Raw genomic sequence first — 25,314 nt, 5'->3', positions numbered from 1 at the left:
ACCCATGTGGCTTCCTTAGCATGAGGACTGACATAGCACAGTTTTCTTCGGTACCGCTGCCATCACTTTTTCTGTGAAGTCGTCTAGTCTCTCGCCTTTCTCTGAAACTGAGACTACACACTCAAAGCGAGCACGATCTTCGTGAATAGCGTCCGTAAACGTAATCTTGTGATACGTAACTACTGCAAAGCGGAGAGACTCCGGCGTTCATAATGGTATTACGGTTCCCGTGATCCACGCGAGCCGTAACTAACTTGGTGGCCGACGCCGCGACGCGCAACTTGGGGGGAACACCTCGGCGGGCGGGAAACTTGCCGGTTCCCACGGGGGGCCGCGCTGCCTCGGCTGACGGTCGCGCGTCGATACGCCCACGTTCCAGCTCCAGGCTGGAGGTTCAGTAGCCACGGCCCCGCTATGGAAATCTGTCCGTACTTCACGGCACTAAAACTACTGCATTGAAGGGGTGTTAGTCTCGCTACGCGGGCGGGAGCGTTTCTGTGAAGTTACGAAAGCGGAAGATGTAACACCATAGCTTAGACACTACATACCTTTTGTTGATTCATTTAGCTTTCTATTTTGTTCAACATCCCATCGTTGAACTTCTGTAGTTAGTGTACGGTTAATTCGATACTGTAATGAAGTATAATCTCTGTAATGACATGTTTTGTCTTTCTTAGACAATGTCTTTGGGTATCTTTAAAATTAAATAATTTTATTTAAATAATTTTTTCTAGAAATGTCAATATGTGCAAATGTTCTGTTTTAATTAATATGTTTGGTTGCTGTTATGTAAATTGCTGATTCTCACTTAGGGTTCTTAGTTATTTTGTATGTAAAACGTCTTTTGGTTCCCCTCGGGAACGGAACTTTGTAGCGCGTGCAAATTGTGGTTGGCCTGCGTAGAAACGGTGGAACAAGAGTCATTCGGGGACGAGCTGCCAAACTGTGCACTGCCCATGTAAAAGTTGTATATTGTGCTGGTTCCGAGAGAGGCTTTTCCTGCCGCTTACCGATGCCTTGGATGGATGGATAAATAGCTGGAACTATTCTGGAATTGGCATCTGTCATCGCCACCAAGAAGGGACAGAGTCCAGCAATTCTGATTGCAAATCCACCTACCAATATGCAGTTGCCACCACATTGCGCAATCACTGTAACGGAATACTATAATAATGTACAGCGAAGGATCGGCTTATTGGATGTGTTAGTGTGCTCAAATATAATGTAACTGATAATTGAATTCATGTACCTACCTTGATTTTTCCCTATCACAACACCTCTCAGTTTCCTCTCCATTTGGGCTACGATTACCGAGTGTCCTAGTTTGTGGAAAAAATGAAAGCCTCAAAGCCAAATAGTTAATTAAATAATTTGTGATCTTTCGTAGGAAGGGAGTGTTCAGATTTGCTGTGGATTTAGTGAAATTGTGGGAGATTGTAAATGTAGTCTTCTGAAAGCCTCCCAGTGATGGAAACAGTCTAATTTAAAATTTTGTGGAGTTTCAAAGTCACCTATTTAATCATTTACTTGAAAGTAGAAGACAGTGGTAATAAAGACAATTTGCAGTTTCTTTCAAAGATTAAAAGTTCTTAAAACTGAGGCTTATAAAGTGTTGCTTAGTTAATGATCATAGTGCTGCCTGTAGTAAATTTTTATAGGTGAGTCAGTTTCTTGCAAATTTGTCAACATTGTGTTTCACTGTAGTGGAAGTGGAAAACTGCAATAGTGGAAAGTTATATATTCATGTTTGCTAAGCGTTTGTCTATCTTGTGTATTGGAAGTGCATATTAATAGTACAACAGGATCCACAGTTTGTCTATATTGTGCTAATGCTAGGTAACAAGTAACGGGAAGACCAGTATTTATGAAAACAATAATTTCTTTATTCAAAAGATGGTGAGAAGTAACCTGTTAGTGAATTCCAGTTAACTTTCATTTTAAACAGTAAAGTATTTAACTGAGAGAGTTAACCTGTGAGCAGCTCATAATTTTGCAGTGACCTACATTTACAATTTTATGTTAACTAGGAAAGTGTTTGAAAAATAACCTATTCCAGTTAAATTTCATTTTAAACAGTAAAGTATTTAACTGAGAGAGTTAACCTGTGAGCAGCTCATAATTTTGCAGTGACCTACATTTACAATTTTATGTTAACTAGGAAAGTGTTTGAAAAATAACCTATTCCAGTTAACTTTCATTTTAAACAGTAAAGTATTCAACTGAGAGAGTTAACCTGTGAGCAGCTCATAATTTTGCAGTGACCTACATTTATAATTTTATGTTAACTAGGAAAGTGTTTGAAAAATAACCTATGTCCAGTTTATGATTCTGCAGTGAATATTAATAGTAATATTATAAAACTTATTCGGTTTCAATAAGCCTTGAAAGTAATAGTGCGTTTCGTTATCTGTTATGTTTATGCAAATAGTCTGTCCTGCTCTGTCAGCTTCCAATACTAACCGTGAACATTTACAGGTGTCAGAGTTCATTGCACTCGCGTGTGGTAAAATATATGTTGTATTTGTCCGTTAAAGTTACTAATAACTGTTTTCTTAAACAAGAATGTTAATCATTCTCTTGCCTAATTAGGCTGGCGACCGTTTCCTTTATTCTTTAAACAGTGTAGCTAGGTAAAATATTATTTGTTATTGCTTGAATATTTAAGTAATTCTTTCACTTCCGGTAAGCCACCTCCGTTGGGTACAACGCGGTCAATATAACAAAATTCCTCTCAGAGGGTAACACTGCTCTGTTGCGTTAAACCATAAGTGCTTTAACAAGATAGTTTTATTTCACAACCTGACTCCAACGTTAATGTTATGGTACAGCAGTAGTAGACGGTAGTGTTATAAAGAGAGGAACTGACAGAAGCAGGGCTATAAGAGCGGGTCGCGAATCGTGCCCGGACAGCTCAACTGGTAAGGGCACTGCCCGAGAAAGGCGAAGTTCCAGGTATTTGTCTCGCACGCAGTTTTAATCTGTCAGGAAGTTGTATAGCTTCACTCAGTCAGCTTCAAAAAGAAATAATGAGGAGAGGAAAAAGTGTTTTAAAGTTACATCTCGAGCGTACCATTTCATGGGTGTGAAAAGTGGTCCTTAGCTGAAAGTGGATGTCAAATTAAACAGCTTTCAGCCGTCTAGTTTCCAACCTTATTTTATGTGGCAACCAGTCTCATCGCTTTACTACACCATCTTCACAGCCCTGACCGACGACTAGGGAGAATCTACCTCGGTTGTCATCAAAACAGGGGCCAGCAGTACTCGTATTAGTAGATTTTTGCTATAGTTATCACTTCAACCATCATGTGAAGGTGTTTTATTTGACATACTCTATCGAACAGCCGAGTCTCGCAACCATCTCTAAAAAGATGCATATACGGAGACTTAGTGTAAGTTTCCCACAACTTTTAACTTTAACTTGTAAGTACATAAAAAACTATGACACCGCGTTTCAATCACATGACGCTTTACCTTTTTGTTTGAAATATTACCAGTTATATTACTAACTTTATTTTACATTTAGTAGTGACAAAGAACTACCTCACACACCAAGATGCTACTCCAGGCGGATGTAAAATGAATGTACGCAACGGAAAATAGTAAACGCTAAATGAAGAAGATTTGGCCCTGTCTGACTACCCCTTGAGGCAGATCTGAGGATCTCTTAATTCTATAAATTACAATCTAAACGTAAATGAATAATGAAGGCAACTAGTCCTACTAAATGATAAACGTTGTTCCTGCTTATATATTTTGTTGTAGATTAAAAAAAAACCTTTATATTACAAATTTTACATTTGCTAAGTAAAATTACTAATCAATGCCCAACTCTGCCCCTCATTGTGACTGCGCGATCTAATATCAATAACACGAAATGACTGACATCATCTACGTACCAAGCACTAGAAGACACTACTTTCAAAGATGATCTACGGTTGTGTGGAATCTCAGTGGAAATAAACTAACGTGATCCAATCTGTTTAGCTTTTATAGCCCTAAAAAGCCAAAGCAATTTGTGATACCAGCGTATGTACTGCGTCTGGTGCTTCGACGTGCTGGTTCTCGTACACGTCTCCGTCGATGGAAGAACTCGAGCCACAAAAATAAAAACTCTTTCAAACACTAGGACGGCAGAAGGCGGTCCTCTGGCTAATATACTCTAATACTGTCTTCTCCTTTCTGTGTTCTACAGACGAGAAACGCGAACTCCCAGCCACAAGGACGGAGTTCAGATAACGTCTCAACGTAAGTATAGGCAGAGGAAGTGCTCTCAATTACTGAACGCTGCGTACTCAATGACCATTTCCAACCCAGAGGTGAAGTCCAGAAACGTATAGGTTCGCAACTATGCAGTTCCTAACTGTTATAACTATAAACTCTCCTGAGAACAAGAACAGCAAGCCCGTCTGTATGAACAAAGCTGATATCGAGCGACCGTCACACACGGGCGCTCACCACGGAAGACCTCGTCTCTCCAGAAAGGCTTGGCTTCCCACCATCATAATTCCGAAAACGAATCATATTTCCGAAACCACAGAATATTCTCCCTCTCTACAGTTTCTTCCGAACGCCGACCAAACTTATTTTAGTCTTTTGTCGTCCAGCGCGGAAAGTTTGCGAGGAGAAACCTATACTCGTACAATGGTACGCTTCTGAGTAAAAATCCTTGGAAATAACCCAGCCTGCGTGGATTCCGAGGGGCCGCTTCTTCGTTCCTCTCACCTGCGTCAAATATTTTCAGTGTTCGGAAGTATTATCCGGTTATCCTTCCGGCCCTACTACAACAGCGGCCGGCCGTCACCCTATTGTGCTCCAGAGCTCAGGTGCCACGACGTCCGTCTAGCTACTTCCTGAGTTTAAGCAGGACCAACATCTGTGCGGGCCTTCCACCCAGAGCTTGAATTCTGCCTGCCGTTTCATCTCCACAGGCGTTCCAACCTCAACTAGTATAGGCAATCATTCATTACGTCGTTTTTATAATAAAGACACTCCGTCACCTTTCATGCAATAAGCGATAACACTTATTTACAAGACGTACGTGACAATGTCAGATTCCTTTATATATTCACGTATACCATGTACAACCTATCACATGGTACCTAATTGTGTTTGTAGATCACGGAAAAGTGTGTGGATTTTGTAAGGCGCGAAATTAATGCTACCTTGCAAGACGGCAGTGAAATCTTAAATGGACGTTTAACGTTAAGTTAAACCAAGGCAAAACTGAAGGTATAATCCTTACAACAGATCCCACGCAACTACTCACTATATGTGTTTGTGAACTACACTTTAAAGGTGCAATTCATGTAGTACAAATGCGCTTCCACTCCGTAGCCTAAACACGTAATAAACTTAAATCATTTGATGTACTGTGATAGCAAAGTATCGAACTTTTCGTCACTGCAGTCACATGTGGTGAAGTTCCACTACAACAAAAACTTTTCTCGCTAGCTGAAAATTCATTCAAAAATAAGAAAGTGAAAGTACTGCCAAGCAATTTATTCTCTCCCTGCTTGAAGCTTAGTCAAACAAAACGCAGTTTGTTCGAGAGGGCAATTCTTAGTTGAACACACGTAAAGATTTGAATAAAAATGAGAACAGTGGAAAATAATTTTGTGAAAATGCCAAATTAAATGAATATTGAATTCATACTGTTACATTGTACAGAAAAGTAATACTAAAAATCATATTTCACATACAACTGCCCTTCAACGAAACGCTTGACTTTACATGACAGTAAATACACAAAAGTCAACGAAAATCAGCCTGTACTTACATTAACACACATAATATTATTAAGTAAGTGGAATAAATGAGAAAATCAACTTGCAAACACAGATGGCGGAACCAAATAGAGTACTGATTCCTAGGTACTCGAATAAAGCTGAGAATTCGAGCAGAAAACGAATACTGGCCGCGTTCAATTTGACTGCACATTGTTTCGAGTCAGTAAATCTGTTGTTGTTGTCGTGGTCTTCAGCATTGTCAAAAGCTTTCTCTAAGTCTACAAATGCTAGAAATGTAGGTTTGCCTTTCCTTAATCTTTCTTCTAACATAAGTCGTAAGATCAGTATTGCCTCACGTGTTCCAATATTTCTACGGAATCCAAACTGATCTTCCCCGAGGTTGGCTACAATCAGTTTTTCCATTCGTCTGTAAAGAATTCGCGTTAGTATTTTGCAGCTGTGACTTATTAAACTGATAGTTCGGTTATTTTCACATCTGTCAACACCTGCTTGCTTTGGGATTGGAATTATTATATTCTTCTTGAAGTCTGAGGGTATTTCGCCTGTCTCATACATCTTGCTCACCAGATGGTAGAGTTTTGCCAGGACTGGCTCTCCCAAGGCTGTCAGTAGTTCTAATGGAATGTTGTCTACTCCTGGGACCTTGTTTCGTCTTAGATCTTTCAGTGCTCTGTCAAACTCTTCACGCAGTATCATATCTCCCATTTCATCTTCAACTACATCCTCTTCCATTTCCATAATATTGTCCTCAAGTACATCGCACTTGTATATACTACTTCCACCTTTCTGCTTTCCCTTCTTTGCTTAGAACTGGGTTTCCATCAAAGCCTTTGATATTCATACAAGTGGTTCTCCTTTCTCCAAAGGTCTCTTTAATTTTCCTGTAGGCAGTATCTATCTTCTCCCTAGTGAGATAAGCCTCCACATCCTTACATCTGTCCTCTAGCCATCCCTGCTTAGCCATTTTGCACTTCTTGTCGATCTTATTTTTGAAACGTTTGTATTCCTTTTTGCCTACTTCATTTACTGCATTTTTATAGTTGCTCCTTTCACCGATTAAATTCAATATCTCTTCTGTTACACAAGCGTTTCTCCTAGCCCTCGTCTTTTTACCTATTTGATCCTCTGCTGCCTTCACCATTTCATCCCTCAAAGCTACCCATTCTTCTTCTACTGTATTTCTTTCCCCAATTTTTGTCAATTGATCCCTTCTGCTCCCCCTGAAATCCTGTACAACCTCTGGTTCTTTCAGTTTATCCAGGTCCCATCTCCTTAAATTCCCACCTTTTTTGCAGTTTCTTCAGTTTTAATCTAAAGTTCATAAGCAATAGTTTGTGGTCAGTGTCCACATCTGCCCCGGAAATGTCTTACAATTTAAGACCTGGTTCCTAAATCTCTGTCTTCCCATTATATAATCTATCTGATATCTTCTAGTATCTCCAGGGTTCTTCCATGTATACAACCTTCTTTCATGATTCTTGAACCAAGTGTTAGCTATGATTAAGTTATGCTCTGCGCAAAATTCCACCAGGCGGCTTCGTCTTTCATTTCTTGGCCCCAATTCATATTCACCTACTATGTTTCCTTCTCCCCCTTTTCCTACTCTCGAATTCCAGTCACCCATGATTATTAAATTTTCGTCTCCCTTCACTACCTGAATAATTTCTTTTATCTCATCATACATTTCATCAATTTCTTCGTCATCTGCAGAGCTAGTTGGCATATAGACTTGTACTACTGTAGCAGGCGTGGGCTTCGTGTCTGTCTTGACCACAATAATGCGTTCACTGTGCTGTTTGTAGTAGCTTACCGGTACTCCTATTTTTTTATTCATTATAAAACCTACTCCTGCGTTATCACTATTTGATTTTTTATTTATAATCCTGTATTCACGTGACCAAAAGTCTTGCTCCTGCCACCGAACTTCACTAATTCCCACTATATCTAACTTTAACCTATCCATTTCCCTTTTTAAATTTTCTAACCTACCTGCCCGATTAAGGGATCTGACATTCCACTCCTCCGATCCGTAGAACGCCTGTTTTCTTTCTCCTGATAACGACGTCCTCTTGAGTAGTCCACGCCCGGAGATCCGAATGGAGGACTATTTTAATTCCGGAATATTTTACCCAAGAGGACGCCATCATCATTTAATCATACAGTAAATCTGATGTGACAAAAAGTACAAATACGCAAAGGCAATGCAAACAAACAAGTTTTTCACCATAATCGAGAACAATGTCGCCTCTAGTGTCCCCATTTCATTATCTAAAGACAAAGCGTCTGTATTAAACTTGTCGCCACGTCCGCACGGCAGTAAAGAAGAAGACCAGAGTCTGCACTTTGTCCACGGGCCACCGTCCTTCGCTAACTTATTCGCCTACTAAGCAATTCTATTGGCCGACCCACCTCAGACATTAGGCGAACTGAGCATTGCCCAACCAAAGATAAGTCACTGTAGCCGACGGATAGACGCTTGCAAGTTCTTTGTGACAGGCCTATACTTATCGATGCATGCGTGAATGTGTGACGTAAAAGTTGTGTACAGCAGACGGCTTTCACAGCAAACACGGAATGAACGTGTAACGCACCCGGGTAAAAATGTGGTACATATATTCTGTACTCCATAAACAAAGGAACGAGGCTAGACATTTAACGAGCGCGTGCCTAAGCGCCACGTACCTGCTTTTACCGTGGCGGCCGTTCTTCTCTCCTTGCGCTGCCTGGTTCCATGTGTCCTGTAGCAATAATTATGTGACAGGCTGCAGAGCTGCTCACACAAAAGATGCCATTTTAGTCTGGTAGAATTCAGTATCTTCTGTTAAACACACACACACACAGACACACACACACACACACTCACACACAGGGTTAGGCTGCACTGTTCACAGTTAACATTATCCCACAATCGACGTAATCGATATTTGCGCTTCAGCCTCGAAATCCGTTGTGACTTACTAATGATATTGTTAAAGCAATATTATTCAAGTCAACTTCTTGCAGTAAAGGATACAAATGAAATTTGCCGGCCGGGGTGGCCGAGCGGTTCTAGGCGCTACAGTCTTGTGACTTACTAATGATATTGTTAAAGCAATATTATTCAAGTCAACTTCTTGCAGTAAAGGATACAAATGAAATTCGCCGGCCGGGGTGGCCGAGCGGTTCTAGGCGCTACAGTCTGGAACCGCACGGCCACTACGGTCTCAGGTTCGAATCCTGCCTCGGGCATGGATGTGTGTGATGTCCTTAGGTTAGTTAGGTTGCAGTAGTTCTAAGTTCTAGGAGACTGATAACCTCAGAAGTTAAGTCCCATAGTACTCAGAGCCATTTTTTTAACGTATGAAATTCACTGTTCAAAAGGTTCTTTACCACTCGACGAAAACCACAGATTTTCCAGCGAGTGTAAAATAAATTCCTTCGTTCATCACATGAGCGTGGGCGTGACCGATTCGAGACGTGGGTGTTTCAAAAATCGTGGGTGACATCCGAAACGAGGAGGTGCCTACGCTCGTGATATTCAAACAGTCCGCCCATACAGGTTTCTCTCACTTGTAAGCTGTAATTAGAGTCAATCCAGTCCCCGTTATCTTCCCGCAACCACCCCTACACGTTTGATTATTGATCTCCCGACAGGACACACGGGAATGAAGATCGTTAACTTTTAGGTAAGCCGGCCGAAGTGGCCGTGCGGTTCTGAGCGCTGCAGTCCGGAACCGCGAGACCGCTACGGTCACAGGTTCGAATCCTGCCTCGGGCATGGATGTGTGTGATGTCCTTAGGTTAGTTAGGTTTAACTAGTTCTAAGTTCTAGGGGACTGATGACCTCAGCTGTTAAGTCCCATAGTGCTCAGAGCCATTTGAACCAACTTTTAGGTAAACATTAATATTGAGCCGTGAACACTGATATGAAACGTGCAACTTACGTGACAACATTTTTCATTACATCACAATAACTGGAGAAATGCGTGATGCAGCGACGGCCAACACCACACGATGCCCGAGTCCCAAAGTAACTAACCAACGATTGCTCGTGCGCTTTGCACTCACTAGAGAGTTGACTATCGATAGGTCAGGAATACAACAGCAAGCTTATAAACTACATCGAAGTGTCTAAGACAGAGACGGAATCTCTCTGATTAGAAAGCCTTTCAAAAGATTTGTAATGTAAATGTGAATCTGGTGTGGAATTGGTGGCTGGGATAACAATGGGTTAGGTTCAACAACCTGATAGAAACGATAGTCTTTCTCAGTAGTTGTCGGACTCCTTTCCTTTATGTCTTGTGTGTGTATTTGTAGAGGGGAAGTGAATCTAATGAATATCATTATGGAGATGACAATGGCGACGGTGGATGTCGGGCAGTCAGCAGCATTATCATCAGCGCCTTTACAGACAGTCAGCGTGCCATTCGTTTGGGAGCGAAGGGGGGGGGGGGTGAGGGAGGAGGGGCGAAACCTGTTTACACTGAAGCGGCAAAGACTGATATAGACATGCGTATTCAGATACAGAGATATGTAAACACGCAGAATACTACACTGCGGTCGGCAACGTCTGTATAAGACAACAAGTGTCTGGTACAGTTGTTACTGCTGCTACAATGGCAGGTTATAAAGATTTAAGTGAGTTTGAAAGTCGTGTTATAATCGGCGCAAGAGCGACCCACAGCATCTCCGAGGCAGCGATGAAATAGCTATCTTTTCGCACGACCGTTTCATTAGGGTACCGTGAATATCAGGAATCTGGTAAAACATTAAACCTCCTACATTGCTGCAGCCGGAGAAAGATACTGAAAGAACGGGACCAACGACGACTGAAGAGATGGTTCAAATGGCTCTGAGCACTATGGGACTTAACATCTGAGGTCATCAGTTCCCTAGAACTTAGAACTATTTAAACTTAACTAACCTAAGAACATCACATACATCCATGCCCGAGGCGGGATTCGAACCTGCGACCGTAGCGGTGGCGCGGTTCCAGACTGAAGCGCCTCGAACCACTCGGCCACACCGGCCGGTGACTGATGAGAATCGTTCAACGTGATAGAAGTGCATTCCTTCCGTAAAATTGCTGCAGATTTCAGTGCTGGACCATCAACAAGTGTCGGCGTGCGAACTGTTCAACGAAACGGGCTTTCGGAGCCGAAGGCCCACTCGTGTACCCTTGATGACTGCACGGCACAAACCTTTGCACCTCGCCTGGGCTTGTCAACACCGACTTTGGACTGTAGATGGCTGAAACGTGCTGCCTGGTCGGACGAGTCTCTCTCCAAATTATTTCGAGTGGATGGACGTGAATGGGTATGGAGACGACGCAATGAATCCATGGAACCTGCATCTCAGCAGGGAACTGTTCAAGCTGGTGGAGGCTCTATAATGGTGTGCGGCGTGTGCAGTTGGAGGCCGGCCGGAGTGGCCATGCGGTGCTAGGCACTACAGTCTGGAACCGCGCGACCGCTACGGTCGCAGGTTCTAATCCTGCCTCGGGCATGGATGTGTGTGATGTCCTTAGGTTGGTTAGGTTTAGGTAGTTCTAAGTTCCGTTCTAGGGGACTAATGACCTAAGAAGTTAAGTCCCATAGTGCTCATAGCCATTTGAACCTTTTTTTGCAGTTGGAGTGGTATGTGACCCCTGATACGATTCTGACAGGTGGCACGTACGTCAGCATCCATTCATATCACAATTGTGCATTCTGACGGACTTGGACAATTCCAGCAGGACAGTGCAACATCCCAGACAACCAGAATTGCTACACAGTGTCTTCAGGAACACTTTTCTGAGTTTAAAAACCTCCGCTGGCCACCATACTCCCCAGACATGAACATTATTGAGCATACCTTGGATGCCTTGCAACACGGTAGCCAGAGGAGATCTCCACACGCTCGTACTTACGGATTTATGAAGAGCCCTGCAGGATTCAAAGTGTCAGTTCCCTCCAGCACTACTTCAGACATTAGTCGAGTCAACGCCTCGATATGTTGCGATACTTCTGGGTGCTCGCGGTGGCCCTACACGGCACTAGGCAGGTGTCGCAGTTTCTTTGCTCTTTAGTTTATAATGCCTGAACGTCAGTGTATCAGTTGTAAGAAAACAGCCGTCCCGATGTACTAAACTATGACATTGCAAACTGACATTAAATATTGCCACACTGCCTGTGGAAGCTATCGATCCAGAGCACCCTGATGTTCCTCCCCATTTTCCATTGGTGAGGTTTGCATGAATTCCGCGAGCCTCTACGGTCGGTTTGAGTGATCGCAGTTTGTTGTTCGCCACCTCCAACCAGTCAGTAGTCCACTACGCTATATTCGTCGGTCAGCCAATGAGTGACGGCTCGCTTTTTTGGGCGCATTTTCTCGGCTGAGTCGTTTCCATGTAACCCGGTATGTCCTGGTGCTCAGCAAAGACTTGGTTCCTTCCTCTGTGTTGCATCCGCTGTAAGGTGTCATGCATTTGGATCAACAGCTATACCGGATAATGGCGGTGGACAGCTTGCAGCGTGCTAAACGAGTCTGAGCAGATGACAAAATTTGTACTGTGATGCCTGTGAATCTTATCCGCTACCACTACAATGCCACGTAACTCGGCATTGTAACTGGTTAAGTGTCCCAGAAGGCGTACTCGAGAAAATCTATCGGGGTAAACATCTAAAAGCCGAGTGCACTCCCTTGCTGCGAGCGATCAATTTACACAATGAGAAAACCGTGATATGTACGAGGGTCACTCCAAAAGAAATGCACACTATTTTTTTTTTAATCCGCCTTTTGTTCTACATGTTTGAAAGGCTTACAGTGTGTTGATACATCCTTTAGGAACAATATTTTCATTTCTCCGCATAATTTCCATCCCTCTCAACTGCCTTACGGCATCTTGGAACCAGCACCTGTATACACGAACGGTAAAATTCTGGACCAACCTGTTGGAGCCACTGTTTGGGAGCATGCACAAGGCAGTCATCATCTTCAAACCTTGTTCCACGAAGAGAGTCTTTCAGTTTCGCAAAGAGATGATAGTCACATGGAGCAAGGTCAAGACTGTAAGGCGGGTGTTTCAGTGATGCCCATCCGAGTTTTGTGATCACTTCCATGGTTTTTTGACTGACATGTGGCCGTGGATTGTCGTGCAACAGCAAAACATCGTGCTTTTGTCGATGTGGCCTAACACGACTCAGTCCACCTTGAAGTTTCTTCAGTGTCGTCACGTATGCATCAGAATTTATGGTGGTTCCACTTGGGATGATGTCCACAAGCTAGAGTCCTTCGGAATCGAAAAACACCGTAGCCATAGCTTTTCCAGCAGAAGGTGTGGTTTTGAATTTTTTTTCTTGGGTGAATTTGCATGATGCCACTCCACTGATTGCCTCTTCAAAAAATGGCTCTGAGCACTATGGGACTCAACTGCTCAGGTCATTAGCCCCCTAGAACTTAGAACTAGTTAAACCTAACTAACCTAAGGACATCACAAACATCCATGCCCGAGGCAGGATTCGAACCTGCGACCGTAGCGGTCTTGCGATTGCCTCTTCGTCTCTGGTGAAGAATGATGGAGCCATTTTTCATCACCTGTCACAGTTCTTCCGAGAAATTCATTTCCACCATTCTCGTACTGTTCCAAAAGTTCGCTGCATACCGTCTTTCTTGTTTCTTTGTGAGCCACTGTCAACATCCTTGGAACCCACCTGGCACAAACCTTCTTTTCAACGCCAACATTTTCAGTATTCTGCAAACACTTCCTTCCCCTATCCCAACGTAGCGTGACAATTCGTTCACTGTGATGCGTCTGTCAGCAGTCACCAATTCGTTAACTCTCTGCACATTGTCTGGAGTGTGTGCAGTATCCTCAATATTGCCGTTCCCGCTTTCATCATGTAACCTGCTTGCCCACCGACTAACTGTACTGGTATCGACAGCAGCATCTCCATACACCTTTTTCAACCTCTTGTGGATGTTTCCCGCTGTCTCGGTTTCACAGCACAGGAATTCTATGCTAGCACGTTGCTTCTGACGAACGTCAAGAATAGGTGCCATCTTGAAGACATGCTGTGTCGGCGCCACTCACGGGAACAGGTTGACCTAAGTTTGAAAACAAGCGGGAAGGATGTATCTACACACTATATAACTTTCACACATGCAGAATGAAAATTGTATTTTTAGAAAAATAGTGTGCATTTCTTTTCTAGTGACCCTCGTATTTGAAATGTAAAATGTAAAAACGTAAACTGGATTACAAGGTTTCACGTAGTGCATCAAGATTAAAATCACTTTTGGCCTCTGGAGACGCCAAAGTGGCAATATTTCCACCCCTGGCTGCGTTTTTGGAGGTCTAATTTTATTAAAATCCATGAGGCAGTCAGCAGCACGCCTCTCACACGGCTTGATTGGGTGGGGAGGCCGATGCTGAGCCTCTCAGAGTTAGGGCGGAAGGTCATACTAAATGCCAGCGACCGAGGCAGGGCTGAGATTTTCAGAGACGTCGAGCCGAGCCTAGTTTTAAGGGGAATCGGTTGAAATTGTGTGGTTCATCACTACGGTTACCCTACTAGTGAGGGACCGAAACACCCAGGCTATTTATGGAGACCATACACCTCAGACAAAGCTGTATCGGAGCAGGAGCGATACCTAATTGTGAAAAGCTGGAAACGGAGAACTCTGTGCAAGAACCAACAAGGAACAATAATAATGGAAGAAGTAGAACGAAGTGCTCAGATCAAACAGAGTGTACGACAGGGATCTTTCGCCCTACTGTTCAGTCTAAATGCCGGTAGCCGGCCTGGGTGGCCGAGCGATTCTAGGCGCTACAGTCTGGAACCGCGCGACCGCTACGGTCGCAGGTTCGAATCCTGCCTCGGGCATGGATGTGTGTGATGTCCATAGGTTAGTTAGGTTTCAGTAGTTCTAAGTTCTAGGGGACTGATGACCTCAGAAGTTCAGTCCCATAGTGCTCAGAGCCATTTGAACCATAAATGCCGATAAAGCAATGGCAGAAATAAAAGAAAAGTTCATGAGTGAGGGTCAAATTATGGATGAAACGATATCAGAAATAATATTGGCAGTGATATTACAGCCCGCAATGAACGTGACGAAGAGCTGCAGGACACGATGTATGGAATAAACGCTCTAATAACGACATACTACTGACGTAGAGTATAAAGAAAAAAGACAAAAGAGAAGTAGCGGAAGCGAAATTAGCGGTAAAATAAACATCAAAATTGGGGACGACAATGTAGTCGAAGCGAAGGGCTTTTCCTAACTGGGAAGCCAAACAAGACACGAAGCGCGAAGCAGGAGGATATTAAATGCAGACTAGGAGAGGTGGAAAGAGCATTACTGGCCCAAAGAAGTCTATAAGTATCGAGCATCGACCTTAATGTGAGGAAGAAATTTATGAAACTATACGTTTGGAGTACAGCATTGTATGGAACCGGTGCTCATGATGGCAGTTTGGTGTGAGTGCGCGACAGCAAGATCCTTAGCACCCGAACTGAAATATCAGGGGACGGGTGTAGTTCAAGGGGCATAATGACTGAAAGCGTAGCTACAAGGAAGACGCAAAATAACGCCCTAAGAATGATTACACACACACACACACACACACACTAATAGAGAAAAAAATGATGTACGTTCTCAAATTGAAGACGTAGAGTAAAAAGGGAAAAAAGGAAAGAATTAAACGAATGCAGCAGACAGCCATAGCTGGCCTATCGCTGAAACTAAAAAAAAAAAAACGGATGTACCACTCACTTCACGAAATTTGAAAACCTTCACCTCACTCACCATCAACTGAAATACAGGATAAAATGCGGTTGGTAAAAATTTCGTTTAGTGCGATTTGCACACGACAGGCATAACTGAGGGATCCTCTTACTGGGGTATAAAGATCTGTGCTAGGCAACAGTGCCCCTTTCGGAGGCAGGCCACACAGTCAAATGTTCAAATGTGTGTGAAATCTTGTGGGACTCAACTGCTAAGGTCATCAGTCACTAAGCTTGCACACTACTTAACCTAAGTTATCCTAAGGGCAAACACACACACCCATGCCCGAGAGAGGACTCGAACCTCCGCCGGGACCAGCCGCACAGTCTTTGACTGCAGCGCCCAAGACCGCTCGGCTAATCCCGCGCGACACACACAGTCACTTCAGCGTGCTTGAGTGACGCCACAGTCAGATAATTGGCTTCACCAACGGCAGCTTATTGTCCGTCACTGCCCAAATAACTTTTCTCCATTCTCCTCCCCACACACATTCACACACAATGGCATTGACCTCTATGATAACAGTGAAATGATATCTTGCATGGGAGTGAATTATGGACTGTAAGATAACGGGAATAGGGGAGAATGGAAGCGTTTCAAATGTGGTGCTTTAGAAAATTGTTGAATATTAGGTGAAACAATAAGATTTAAAGTGAGGGGATTCTCTGCAGAATAGGTGAAGTGCGAAGAGGTGGAAAACATTGACAAGAAGAAGTGACAGGACGATGGGGTTTAAGTTATGGCGTAGAGGACTAATATTCATGGTACCTGAGCGAACTGTGTACCTATAACCCTGAAGAAAGCTGCATCACTCAAAGTAACCACACTCATGTTCAGAAAAACCAACAGAACACCTTGACTAGAGATACGACGATCATATTCACAGGACATGTACGTGAGTACATTCTACAAAACGATTAGCATTTGAAAATTGTCGACATGCGGATTCCAGGTCAACATCGATATCGCGGTGCAACACCACCTACAGGTAAAATGTGCTTACGGCTCTCGTTGTCACTGTAAATCTAAGGTAATAGATAAATGTGACTCGAGCAGACGTCCAGGATGTCTCGCAGCCGTAAGCGCGAACCTTATCATCAGATCAATGAGTATGAAAATGGGCGCATTATTGGGATGAGAGTGTATGAGGCATCCACCCGAGAAACTGCTGCTCGTGTGGGCCGAATTGTTTCGGCAGTGCAACGGGTGTGTGCAGAGTGTTTAATGGAAGGCTGCAGAACACGGCGAGATGAGTCAGGCAGCACTACCCACACACCCCCTCCTCTCCCCCTCCCCCTCCCACCACAAGAAGATCGACACCTTATCCGAATGGCACTGCAGAACAGATCTGCGTCGTGCTCGGCTCTGGCGCAACAGAGGAACCGTGGAACACATCCTACACTATCAGGGCTGACAGTCCGTCACCGTTTATTGCGGCATGGTTTCCGTGCGCGTCGTCCACTTCTCCACCTACCTTTGACGAATGTGCAGAAACATGCAAGACGACAGTTGTGTGTTGAATGACGTCACTGCGAACAGCAACGGCATCAGATATTGTTTCCAGACAAATCCAGCTTCTGTCTGTACGAAAATTATGGGCACATTTTACACTACTGGCCATTAAAATTTCTACACTAAGAAGAAATGCAGATCATACACGGGTATTCATGGGACAAATATATTATACTAGAAATGATCTGTGATAACATTTTCACGCAATTTGGGTGCATAGATCATGACAAATCAGTACCCACAACAACCACCTCTGGCGTAATAACGGCCTTGATACGCCTAGGCATTGAGGCAAACAGAGCTTGGATGGCGTGTACAGGTACAGCTGCCTATGCAGCTTCAACACGATACCACAGTTCATCAAGTGTAGTGACTGTCGTATTCTGACGAGCCAGTTGCTCGAACACCATTGACCAGACGTTTTCAATTGGTGAGAGATCTGGAGAATGTGCTGGCCACGGCAGCAGTCGAACATTTCCTGTATCCAGAAAGGCCCGTACAGGACCTGCAACATGCGGTCGTGCATTATCCTGCTGAAATGTAGGGTTTCGCAGAGATCGAATGAAGGGTAGAGCCACGGGTCGTAACACATCTGAAATGTAACGTCCACTGTTCAAAGTGCCGTCAATGCGAACAAGAGGTGACCGAGACGTGTAACAAATGGCACCCAATACAATCACGCCGGGCAATACGCCAGTATGGCGATGACGAATACACGCTTCCAATGTGCGTTCGCCGCGATATCGCCAAACACGGATGCGACCATCATGATGCTGTAGGCAGAACCTTAATTCATCCGAAAAAATGACGTTTTGACATTAGTGCACCCAAGTTCGACGTTGAGTACACCGTCGCAGGCGCTCCTGCCTGTGATGCAGCGTCAAGGGTAACCGCAGCCATTGTCTCCGAGCTGATAGTCCATGCTGCAGCAAACGTCGTCGAACTGTCCTTACAGATGGTTGTTTCTTGCAAACGTCTCATATGTTGACTCAGGGATCGAGACGTGGCTGCACGATCCGTTACAGCCATGGGGATAAGATGCCTGTCATCTCGACTGCTAGTGATACGAGGCCTAAGGGATCCAGCACGGCGTTCCGTATTACCCTCCTGAACCCACCGATACCATATTCTGATAACAGTCATTGGATCTCGAGCAGCGCGAGCAGCAATATCGCGATACGATAAACCGCAATCGCGATAGGCTACAATCCGACCTCTATCAAAGTCGGAAACGTGATGGTACGCATTTCTCCTCCTTACACGAGGCATCACAACAACGTTTCACCAGGCCACGCCGATCAGCTGCTGTTTGTGTATGAGAAATCGGTTGGAAACTTTCCTCTAGTCAGCACATTGTATGTGTCGCCACCGGCTCCAACCTTGTGTGAATGATCTGAAAAGCTAATCATTTGCATATCTGAGCATCTTCTTCCCGGTTAAATTTCACGCCTGTAGCACGTCATCCGGTTGGTGTAGCAATTTTAACGGCCATTAGTGCAGTTCACAGCAGACAAGGGGAGCGGCATCACAGTGACTGTATTCGCACGAGACATACAGTGCCAGCTCAAGGCCTGAAAGTGTGGAGTACTATTGGCCTATTGGGCAGCCAATCACAGTTGGTGCGTATCCAGCAAACTGTGACCAGAGTGACGTGAATGACATCCTGTGAGCCGTAGCCACACTCTTTCAGCACAACAACTCAGACGCCATTTTTCAGCAAGGCAATGCACGACCACATGTTGCTGCACGAGCGCGTGCCTTCTTGGTGCCACAAGATGCCAACCTTTTGCCCTGATCTATCAGCTCACCAGACTTGTCACCAATCGAAAATATGTGGAATATGGTGAAATGACAGGTGCACCACTGTGACTCAGCGCCTACTATCACAGATGAACTTTGGAACAAGATGGATGCAGCGTGAATTTCTACACCACAGGACGCCATTCGCGCCTTATACGCGACGATGCCATAACGCATGTGGAACAAGTTATCGGGACTAATGGCCGGCCCTAGTGGCCGAGCGGTTCTAGGTGCTACAATCTGGAACTGCACGACCATTACGGTCGCGGGTCCGAATCCTGCCTCGGGCATGGATGTGTGTGATGTCCTTAGGTTAGTTTGGTTTAAGTAGTTCTAAGTTCTAGGGGACTGATGACCTCAGATGTTAAGTCCCATAGTGCTCAGAACCATTTGAACCAGGACTCATGGCTGACCGTATGACTATTAGGCAAGGGGACACGTACTGAACGAAGGTGACTGAAATGCTAGTCAGTTTTACAGAACATACTAATGTACATGTCATGACCGTCCTACCTCTAGTAACTAAAGGAGCTCTTTTTTTCCTGAATATTAGTGTACCTTGATAGAATCTATGGATCAGGGTATCCAGTAATGGGGGCTTGGATAAATACCAGGAAACAGTCACAGTGGGTCTAAAATCGTTATATATACTCCACAGCCAACGCCTCGTTCAAAAATGGCTCAAATGGCTCTGAGCACTATGGGACATAACATCTGTGGTCATCAGTCCCCTAGAACGTAGAACTAGTTAAACCTAAGTAACCTAAGGACATCAGACACATCCATGCCCGAGGCAGGATTCGAACCTGCGACCGTATCGGTAACGCGGTTGCAGACTGAAGCGCCTAGAACCGCACGGCCACACCGGCCGGCCCAACTCCTCGTAAAGATACTAGAAGAAGGTATTTAAATACAGAAAGTGAGAAGAAAAATCCAATAGGCTCTTTTCAAAGGAGCGTAAATAATGCTGGAGTCAATAAGTATATCGAACTGGAGAAGTTAGCTTCTAATTGACCCGTACGGAGAGCCACCAACAATTCGAAATACTGATTATTATGAGGGAGACTCGAAGTATCTTTGAGATCGAAATTCAACTCTGTTGTAGGGGAAATTTGCAACATAGGACTTCTAAGAGCAACACTTTTCCCCCTCACAAGCAAGGGACGCTGAGATACCGAAGAGCGCGTGTTATAACACGTCTGGGAACGATGCCCCACGCCCAACTCCCGCCAGAGTCGCAGACGACGAGGACAGCTATTCGGCTGACCTTTACCCTTCGACCTACCAGCGTCGGCGGCCTTTCGCGGGACCTTCAACTGTCGCGGTGCGATCGTAAAAAGGCACCTAAGTCTGCTTACGACAGTGGGTCGGCAGTAACGGGGACGAATCAATACGCCGGAGAGCGCCGCAACCACTCCTCGGCTGTAATGGTGCACTGTAACTAGCGACAGAGAATAACAACCTCGCGACACCTCCGACACTTAGGACTGACAGTCAAGCGCCGTATATAACAGTTTGTTACTGAGAGGGGTATTACATTTGAAGCTTTGTCATCGTAACTAATTAATTTCCCCCCTGCACCTACAGTGAATAAAATCTTTAACATACGCTTAACTGGCCGCTAAAACGGCATTTAAGACTTCCACAAGAACCGATGCCAAGTCACGTCATCAAAATGCGCTTCTTTCATTGTGCGTACGCTGAGAGGATTAGACGTAGTTTCCAGCTTCTTGCTGCAGCAGACAGATTCGTTACTGTTGCTACCGTGTGGTAAGAGGGTCACTCCAAAAGAAATGCACTCTATTTTTGTAAAAATACAGTTTTCATTCTGCATTTGTGAAAGTTTTACAGTGTGTAGATACATCCTTCCCGCTTGTTTTCAAACTTAGTTCAACCTGTTCCCGTGAGTGGCGCCGTCACAGCATTTCTTCAAGATGGCTGCTACACTTGACGTTCGTCAGAAGCAACGCGCTGTCATAGAATTCCTGTCCTGTGAAAACGAGACAGTGGGAAACATCCACAAGGGTTTGAAAAAGGTGTATGGAGATGCTGCTGTCGATTGCAGTACAGTTAGTCGGTGAGCGAGCAGGTTATGTGATGAAAGCGGGCACGGCAATATTGAGGATTGTACTCGCAGCGGCAGGCCCCGTACTGCACACACTCCTGACAATGTGCAGAGAGTTAACCAATTGGTGACTGCTGACAGACGCATGACAGTGAACGAATTGTCACGCTACGTTGGGATAGGGGAAGGAAGTGTTTGCAGAATACTGAAAGTGTTGGCTTTAAGAAAAAGTTTGTGCCACGTGGGTTCCCAGGATGTAGACAGTAGCTCACAAAGAAACAAGAAAACATGTATGCAGCGAACTTTTGAAACAATACGAGAATGGTGGAGATGAATTTCTTGGAAGAATTGTGACAGGTGATGAAACACGGCTCCATCATTTTTCACCAGAGACGAAGAGGCAATCAGTGGAGTGGCATCATGCAAATTCACCCAAGAAAAAAAGAATTCAAAACCACACCTTCTGCTGGAAAAGTTATGACTACGGTGTTTTTCGATTCCGAAGGACTCTTGCTTGTGGACATCAAGCCAAGTGGTACGATCATAAATTCTGATGCGTATGTGACGACAATGAAGAAACTTTAAGCTCGACTGATTTGCACGACAATGCACGGCCACACGTCAGTCCAAAAACCATGGAAGCGATCACAAAACTCGGATGGGCATCACTGAAACACCCGCCTTACAGTTCTGACCTGGTTCCATGTGACTATCATCTCTATGGGAAACTGAAAGACTCTCTTCGCGGAACAAGGTTTGAAGTTGATGACTCCCTTGTGCACGATGTCAAACAGTGGCTCGAACAGGTTACTCCAGAATTTTACCGTGCGGGTATACAGGCGCTGGTTCCAAGATGGCGTAAGGCAGTTGAGAGGGATGGATTTTATGTGGAGAAAGAAAATATTGTTCCTTAAGGATGTATCTACACACTGTAAAACTTTCAAACATATAGAATAAAAGATGGATTTTTAAAAAAATTGTGTGCATTTCTTTTGGAGTGACCCTCATACATACAGTGGGAACTTGTAAAAGGAAAAACGTATCCAAGGAATACCTTGTACGACACAGTTAATCCAGAATTCAAGAACATTGTAGAGGAGAGCGAACGAAGTATGGAGAGATGATGCCACTGCACTGCTTCAGGTGATGTAGCGAAACGAGAAGCAGAAATCTCAAAGTAAATTATGCTGATAAGAACTGGTTAGTTAGTTTTCTAGACATGGTCCTTTAAGGCGTCCTGATTTTCTGTAGTTTTACTGTCGTGATCGTTAAGTCAGGTGAACACTCTAAGACGAAAGGGAAAACAAAGTCGCAATACGAAGGTTCAATATGTACAGCAAATGACTATAGTTTCAGAAATAAATGATGATTTATTCAAGACAGAATGCTTCACAAATTGTGCAAGTCAATAACGCGTCGGTCGGACTCCGGCCCTAACGCAAGCAGTTATTCGGCTTGGCATTAGTCGACAAAGTTTTTGGATGCGCTCGTGAGGGTTATCGTGCCTAATTCTGTCCAACTGGCGAGTTAGATCGTCAAAATCGAGAGGCTGTTAGAGGCCCCTTCCCATTATGTTCCAAACGTTCTCATTTGGGGAGAGGTGCGATGACCTTGCTCACCAAGATACGGTTCCGCAAGAACGAAGCCAAGCAGTATAATATCTCGCAGTGTGCGTGTCGGCATTATCTTGCTGGAATGTAAGCTCAGGATGGCATGAATCAAGGGTAACAAAGCGGGGCGTATTGTGTCAACCACTTACCGCTGTGCTGGAAGAGTGCCACAGCTGAGAACCAAAGTGGTCTTGCTCTGAAAAGAAATTGATCTTTGACGTGACGTCACATGCGCCGGACTGCTGTTCATGTCGCTCGTCGAAATTTTATAAAGTTTTAGACTTCAGATACTTATTTTAAAAATTATTTGTATCAATAAAGATGACTTATTAATGGATTTTCATTCATCTCATCTTACTTTTTGTGTTACTCATTCGAGTGGTGTGTCATTCGTGAGCGTGCTCACGTCGTTCATAGAAGTTGCGGCAGTGTGTTTACACTTCGCGGCGTGCGGTTGCAGCTGTGGCGGTTCTAAAGCTACACTATGTTATCAAAAGTATCCGGACACATGACTGAAAATCACAAGTTCGTGGCGCCCTTCATACGTAACGCTGGACTTCAGTATAGTGTTAGCCCACCCTTAGCATTTATGACAGCTTCCACTCTCGCAGGCATACGTTCAAACAGCTGCTGGAAGGTTTCTTGGGGAATGGCAGACCATCCTTCACGGAGTGCTGCACTCAGGAGAAGTATAGATGTCGGTCGGTTAGGCCTGGCACGATGTCGGCGTTCCCAAACATCCCAAAAGTGTTCTATAGGATTCAGGTCAGGACTCTAAAAAATGGCTCTGAGCACTATGGGTCTTAAAATCTTAGGTCATCAGACCCCTAGAACTAAGAACTACTTAAACCTAACCAACCTAAGCATATCACACACATGCATGCCCGAGGCAGGATTCGAACCTGCGACCGTAGCAGTCACGCGGTTCCGGACTGAAGCGCCTAGAACCGCACGGCCACCGCGGCCGGCGGTCAGGACTCTGTGCAGGCCAGCCCATTACAAGGATGTAACCACTCCGCCACAGATCGTGCATTATGAACAGGTGCTCGATCGTGTTGAAAAAAAAAAAAAATGGTTTAAATGGCTCTGAGCACTATGGGACTTAACATCTGAGGTCATCAGTCCCCTAGAACTTAGAACTACTTAAACCTAACTAACGTAAGGACATCACACACATCCATGCCCGAGGCAGGATTCGAACCTGCGACCGTAGCGGTCGCGCGGTTCCAGACTGAAGCGTCTAGAACCGCTCGGCCGTGTTGAAAGATGCAGTCGCCATCCCCGAATTGCTCTTCAATAGTGGGAAGGAAGAAGGTGCTTAAAACATCAATGTAGTCCTGTGCTGTGACAGCGCCACGCAAAATAACGAGGGTTGCAAACCCCTCCATGGAAAATACCACCACACCATAACACCACCGCCTCCGAATTTTACTGTTGGCACTACACACGCTGGCAGATGACGTTCACCGGGCACTCACCACACCCGCACCCCGCCATCGGATCGCCACCTTTTGTACCGTGATTCGTCACTCCACACAACCTTTTTCCACTGCACAATCGTTCAATGTTTACGCTCCTTACATCAGGCGAGGCGACGTTTGGCATTTACCGGCGTGATGTGTGGCTTATGAGCAGCCGCTCGACTATGAAATCCGAGTTTTCTCACCTCCTGCCTAAGTGTCATAGTAATTGCAGTGGATCGTGATGCAGTTTGGAATTCCTGTGTGATGGTCTGGATAGATGTCTGCCTATTACACATTACGACCCTCTCAAGCTGGCGGCGGTATCTCACAGTCCACAGACGAGGTCCGTTTGTACGCTGTTGTGCTGTACGTGTCCCTTCACGTTTCCACTTCACTATCTCATCGGAAACAATGAACTGAGGGATGTCTAGGAGTGTGGAAGTCTCGTGTACAGATGTATGACACAAGTGACACCCGATCACCTGTCCCCGTTCGAAGTCGTGAGTTCCGCGGAGCGCCCCATTCTGCTCTCTCACGATGTCTAATGACTACTGAGGTAGCTGATACGCAGTACCTGGCATTAGGTGGCACCACAATGCACCTAATATGAAAAACATATGTTTTTGGGGATGTCCGGGTACTTTTGATCACATAGTGTAAGTACTTACAAAGCTGTTTTGTGCACTGTATTCAAATATTAAATTTAGTAGTTTTCATTCGTTCATTAAAATACTAGCAGTGTGTTTATATTTCGTGGAGTGCAGTTTCTGGCGAAGTAGCTGTATAATAAACTTTCGGAAACTTTCGATCACTGTCTTTTGTGCATTGAAGTGATTTATTAAATTTAGTACAGTACTTTTTAGGTGACATTTCTTACTTTGTGGTGCAACATTTCAGTAAAATTTTCGTTCACTGTGTTTAATTTCGTTGAGTGTTCTAGTAGCCGCTTGGATTTTTGGTTTTACATAAGGTATTGTGTGAAGTTTTTGGGTATTGGAAGTAGTTGTGATCTAGTCGTATTAATAAAAGTAGAGAGCAAAATTCGAGATCATTATTGTTGGTTCTTTAAATAGTTGTAATTGAACTTAGATAACGTAGACGTTTAGTTTCTTCAGTAACTGTTAACATTTTACCATGCGTGAGGAGTATGGGTTTTGTCGTAGGTTTCTGAATAGTGGGTTATGGTGTCAGATTTGTTCAACGTATTTTTCATTGGGAGGAATGGAGTGGGAAAGCCAGTGGGCATTCTAGCGAGATCCTCTCCTGGAAATGCAGGAATAAGTTGATAGAGGAGCAGGAGCGTGAGATCTGTACCCTTCAGGTGTAGTTACAAAAAGAAAAGGAGCAACTGGATAGGATGAGGATGGTGAAGG

The sequence above is a fragment of the Schistocerca serialis genome, chromosome 1 (genome assembly GCF_023864345.2).
Source record: "Schistocerca serialis cubense isolate TAMUIC-IGC-003099 chromosome 1, iqSchSeri2.2, whole genome shotgun sequence".
In the NCBI taxonomy this organism is placed as follows: domain Eukaryota; kingdom Metazoa; phylum Arthropoda; class Insecta; order Orthoptera; family Acrididae; genus Schistocerca; species Schistocerca serialis.
Note: the sequence above shows the minus strand (reverse complement) of the source record.